Source organism: Athene cunicularia, assembly GCF_003259725.1.
Source record: "Athene cunicularia isolate RWA chromosome 11 unlocalized genomic scaffold, athCun1 chr11_part1, whole genome shotgun sequence".
NCBI lineage: Eukaryota > Metazoa > Chordata > Aves > Strigiformes > Strigidae > Athene > Athene cunicularia.
Genome location: NW_020799113.1, coordinates 17675086 through 17681085, shown reverse-complemented (window position 1 = coordinate 17681085; position 6000 = coordinate 17675086). Strand labels below are relative to the sequence as shown.

Below are 6000 nucleotides of genomic sequence, written 5' to 3'. Positions count from 1 at the left end.
AAAGGCTGCTCTGGAGGTGAGTTAGAGCATTTCAGGATGGTTTCTGCATGCAGCAGTGGGTTCATGGACTGATCAGCAACACCCCATGCTACTGGTGGCATAACTTCAGTGAGGATATTCTCACTGAGTGCATCGGCTGTAGTAGTAGGGAACTAAAAATTAGTCTGGGGGAAAGAAGTCAATCTGCTCAATTTCTCCCCCTCTCCCTGAATTTTGTGGAACTCGTAAGCATAGATCTTGCGTAAGTAGATTGCACTTCACACCTAATGTGCATAATTATATCTTGCAAACAGTTTATTAATGGATCTATAATAATAGAGTAGCTTATATATATACATAACACTGGTGTTTGATTATGCTGCAGCTGCCATAGATCGATGGATACACAGGACTCTTGCTTATTAGTCTCACATCCCGTGAAGTCTAGAGAACAATGTGATGTCAGTGCCATGCAGTTGTTCATCAAATACTGCTACCTAGGGGAAACCAGAGGTTTTAAAAACATGGTAGACAAGGGTTATAGAAAGAATAGTATACACAGGACTTGTCACTTGAAGAAGACTGTTTCTCAGAAACATCCTATCTGTAAATCTTTAAGTGGTATTCTGTGACCCATGCACTGTAAACATGTTAGATCTTATTTTGGAAAGGGATCAGTTCTGAGAAATTGCTCTGAAAGCAGCATGCCTACAAGCTTGACCATTTCTATTTTCTGAAGGTGACTCACTTGGAGGCCTGATGAACAGCCTAAGTTCTTGTGAATCGACGGACCAAGGATTTGCAGACCAAGGTAAACCTACTAACGTTTGAGCAGCCTGAACCACAGTGAAAAGGTCCGCAGAGAGAATGCTGAGACACCTTTAGAAAGCACTTGCATTTGGTTACTCACAAGGAAAAAAGCTCTAGCTCGTTTTGGTGTGTTGATGATATAGTGCTAAAAGCAAAAAAAATGTTCAGTGAGCTGCAGAATTCCCATGAGTTTGTATCCCATCTCCAACCCAATAACCTCAGCTTTCCCTCTTATGTCCCCCAGCTACCACCTGCGAAGCTGCTTCTGATCTATGTTGACTGTCTGGCCAGTGGCCAGCGACTCTGGCCAAACAGGGTAAATAACTGTGGAAATTATGCTCTTAGCCTTTCTTGCAATAAAGATGTTAATTTGTGTGCCTCTCCTCTGTCTACTTAGGAACAAAAAAGGGAGGAACTTCTCTAAGACCTGAATTACCTTGTTAAATGTTAGGGGCTGCGTGGGGTAGAGCTGATCCAATTTTACAAGCTTTCCTTGATGAGAAAACAGGTCTAAAAGAATTGTTTTCTCCCAGATATATCTGTTACAATATAAAGGAATCGGTTCCCTTCACAAAGGAGGTGTTCTTCAGAGCAGACATTGTGGTGTGTGTGTCAGTTCAGTGTAGAGAAACTAGATAAATTCAGAAGAATAATATGATACGGTGCCACTGTTTTCCATCTCGCCCCTTCCAGCTATCCTGTTTCTGCATTGGACTGAGGCAACAGACAGAGGCAGTGTCTGATCTGTTACAGACTTTCCGATAATATTGACTCACTTTATTTAAAACAAAAACTTTGCAGTGGAGAGATGAAAACTCCAGGATGACAAATGTTAAACAAAGAGCTGTGTGGAGGAAAGCAGTCAAATTTTCTGTTGTTTCCAAGGTCTCACAAAATATATGCCAAGGTCAAAACCCCCAACTTGCTAGGTGATTATATCTCCTGTTTCTTATTTTAGGGCTTTACAACTACTAGTCTTGCTTTTGACCTTGGTAATTTTTTTTTGCAAATTGTTATTTGGAAGAAGGCACAGTCAGCTGGGGGGGTGAGGAGGTGGAACCTGGGCAGTGTACTAGCAAGTGGTGAAAGATTATTGGAGGTTAAGAGAGCAGATTTCTACCTTATGAACTTGGCAGTTCTCCTGCAGGTCTTCCCTCTTGGTATTGATCTTGCTGTAAGATGAATAGCAATATGGATTTTTTTTTTAAATGTCTTATTTTGGGACCTTTAAATGTGCCTGACATTCACGAAAATTTTGCTTAAGGGTTGGTATTAATCTAAATGAATCCAGATAACATGTAACATTTTTATGTTCTTAATCTCAATGCATTTTCTTTTCAGATTTGGTTAATATTGAAGAAAGCTCTTAAAACAGTTAGTGCTTTTAATCTCTGAATTTACACATGTATCTGCATTACAGTAATGTACCAAAAATGGGAAGACACAGCTTAAATGTATATGGAGTCGCTGCCTAAATCTGCAGCTCACAAATGTATTAAATTTCTCTTATTTTCTACATTTAGAAAAAAACTCCTACGGATTTTTTACGAAGTCTGTAAACAATTAGTTGAGGGATACAGACACTTCCATCATTTTTTATTAATTTGCTCGTACTTGATTCAAATCATGCCTTCTGGCTAACCTTAGCATTGCCCTCTTCCAATTTGCATGAGTACGTGTGAAGTTAAGATTGTAATACCGAGAGATTAGAAAACCTCATTTCTTTATCAAAAGATCTAATACGCTCTAATATTTTTATGTTGGCAATAGGTATCGTAACATTCAACTGTGTTTTGGCATGTGCAGCTCTCCTTATGATGCTCCATAGCTGCTAAAAAGCCAGGGGAGTGGTTATAGGAAAAGCCCGCCGCGGGGAAAGTTTCCGCGGAGGGGCCGGTGCGCGGTGCTGCTGGGGTCTGGGTGGCCGCGCCGCGCTGAAAAGTTTTCCTTCAGGAGCAAAAATCACGTCTGGCGCCTTTCAAACGCAAGGAGGCTTTCTTTAAAAGGCAACGTTTCTTTTCCCCTTACGGCTAGTGCTTTTTCGCTAAAACGTGTCGGCTCGGTCTGCCTTGGCTAGCGAGCTGAAAATGTAGTTGGCCGCGGCGCTGGGGTTAAAGGGAGGTGAGAGGTGGGTGAGGAAAATCTCCCGGAGCCTTCAGAGCCACCCGCGAGTGCGAATTGGCTGTACTTCCTTCCCCGGGCACGTGTTACAATTGTAAACTGCTTATTTCAATATTCAACTTTTTTCTTTTTTTTTTTTTTTTTTCGGAAACAGTAGCTTTCAGAAATGAGTAAAATTGTTCAGAAGACGCTAGCTTAAAGGCTGGAATGAGCTGTTTGATGTATTTGTGAACTAAATCAAACGCTTTTAAAATTAGGCTTTGAAACTCTCAACTTCAGCCCCGTTTTTCTCATTCACTAAGGTTAGTTACAGACTACTCTCTACTGAATTAAGTATGGCTCGGAGTAGTCAAGAACCGACTAGTTATTTCCTGGTTTGATTTCTGCTATAGGATCAGTATCTTATAGTATTGTTGAGTTCTTAACTCTTCACTGTGCTTAAAATGCAGAAGTGGCCTCTTTTTTGCTTACAGTATATAATGAAACGCAGTATCAAAATTCCTTTTCCATAGAAAATAGCGCCTGCTTTCACCGAGTTCGGTTGTGATTGATTCTTTAATTTCATGTGGTATAGATACTGATAGGTAGTTCACAGTGAAATTATTCTTACGCACGATGAAATTATTCTAACGCACATCCAAACAAATATAATTGAATACCAGTTACTACAACTGATCTTGTTCATTTGCATTTGTGAAGAAAAGGATACACACTCAAGTACACGGTTATCTTGTACTGAGTAACTTTATTTTAGCTGAATCTTATCCCTGCTTGTTACCTGTGGTCTTAGAAGCTCTAATGCTACTTTGTGAGAGACCCCCTGTAGTCAGTCTCTTAATTTTACTATTTTCTTTAACATTCATTTTTCATTATGTGTGTTTGCTTCCTTTAAAAAGTCACCAGGGAAACAATAGGTAGGTAAGGGAAACAGTGGGTAGGTAAGGAAAACGTAGTTTGCTAGCATTTGGAGTTCCTGAACAGGTGAAAGGGCATAGTATACCTGAGTCCTTCCCTAAAAAAAAACAAAAACCAACAAAAATCCCCAGCAACCCGAAAGCAACAAAAAGGCACACATCTTAGAAACTGGCTTTCTAATGTAGCCTGTGCAGTTATATATATGGGAAATAAGTGTAGTTTCACCTTTGTACTTTTAAGCCTGCTGCTGTCTTTCTCTGCCAGATCTTCATCCATTGGAAGCAGCCAGTGATGCCTGTATTTTTACTTCTACTTAATTATAAAACAGCCTCTAAATTTCTTGATCTGAAACATCTGGTTTTGTTTTGGGAACAAGGGCACACATAGTCAGGTTTATTTAGAAATGTAGTGTGGGTAATGACTGATGTTAAAAAGAGCTAGCAATTCTACTTTTTTTCCTTTTCAGTCTTGAATGTTTTTCCAGACATCAAGGATTTATTCTTTTATCTCCAAAGGGAGCCTTTGCAAATGACCTTACATATTTTTAAGCAGGCAAAAAAACACCAGAGAACAGCTTAGGGATTTAATGTAAAACTGGCAGCAGGTTGTTGGTTACTTCTGTCAAATAACTCTTGATTGAATAAAGAAAATAATCACCACTATTACTGAGAAAGTAACTGTGAAATATTAAATAAGATTTTAGGTTTCCTGGTATATCTTTGATAGCTTGAAAATAACTTTACGTGTTCAGTTTGTTTTGGGGGACTTCCTAACTACCTGTTTTTTGGAAGGTACTTGTATTTCTGTTGTCTGCATGTAAGTGAGATCGCCCTTGTATTACCTGATAAGCTTTTTGCAAAATTTGAGGCTTGTGTGTATGATAGCATTTCAGTCCGAGCTTTAAAAGGCCTTGTATAAAAAACTATAGTTTCATCACTTATAGTTTAAGGCCAAACTAGCGCTGTGATTTTTTTGTTTGTTTGTTTAAAATTTGCTGCTGACTAGAAGAAAATTGTTGGATTTGGTGTATTCCTGTGTGGTTACTAGCAAGACTATTCCCAAGCTTTTCAGTATTGACCTGTGATTTTGATTTGAGAAGCACATGGGTATTTTAATTTTAATTGGATGGTTTTATTTGTTCAAAGGGAGGGAAGAGGCTTCAAAAATCCAGAGAATAAGTATCTAGATAGCTTTTCAAATAGCCTATAGTATAAACGTTGCCTGCATGACTCTATGAGGACGTGGGGATTTGTGTACTTCCATTTTTTCTTTTCTCTTGTATTTTCCCCATGGTTTTTCATGGCCCTCTAGTGCAAGTCGGGAGGTGGAAGCAGGGAGGCATGGGCATTTCACTGTCTCAGTTTCCGAGAAAGCAAGTGTAATACTTCTGACCCAGTATCCTTGGGGCCTACAGTAACTGGAGTGGTCAGGAGGGCTGCAGTGGTCAGCTGGTTTATGCTCAAAGATCTCACTCCTTGGCATTTTGTTTTCAGTGTATAAATTAAGGAGTATAGAACATGTATTTGCTGAAGATGCTCAGAGGTGGGAAGGTAGTTCTTGAGAAGACAAAGTGGTGATGAGTTATTAGCCAAAATACTTGGAGATATGTATACTTTTTTTGTTGATATATAAAACAGAATCACTTAGAAAAGCGAAGGGGTAATAATAATGCAGTCAGGTCATCCTGATACTGATGGTCTGCAGCCCTCGCAGTTTTGATGCTACCTATTTTGTGCAAGTCTATCCTCGATGAAGCTTCTGTTGCATTAATTTAAATGCTTGTCTTTGCATACTGCAGAGCAAACAAATATTAAATGTACCAATAGAGTATTCCCCCCCAGTATTAGTACAGCAATTCATCAATTTTAATGGTGCTGATAATGTGCTTAACAGGAGTTGGGTTTTTTTTTAAAAATAAATCTGCTTTTAAGGATAGTCTGGAATGGAACCTGATTGCAGAATATTAGTTTTCCTTGGCAGAGGGGGAAAAAGACAAAGCACTTCTGCTTTCAGAATGGGAGGTATTAATCCTGTGACAGCATTGCAGTACATGACTAGAACTGTCTTAAATAACATGTAGAGCTACTGTGTCATAGGTAACCGTATGGCTATACCATGAAGTTGCTGAATTCTGGGTTGCTTGAAAGGAATATGCTTGTCAGGAAATTCCAACTA

The 6000-nt window shown here is 39.2% G+C and overlaps 1 protein-coding gene across 1 annotated transcript in view; it reads left to right on the top strand.

Annotated features, from left to right (window-relative positions):
* Positions 1-3197: 3197 nt before the first annotated feature.
* CBFB (core-binding factor subunit beta) overlaps positions 3198-6000 on the top strand; it is a 42270-nt gene continuing 39467 nt past the window's right edge. The window contains exon 1 of the mRNA XM_026856830.1: positions 3198-3212. The gene's annotated coding sequence lies outside the window, so the exon portion shown is untranslated. The remainder of the gene's footprint in view (positions 3213-6000) is intronic.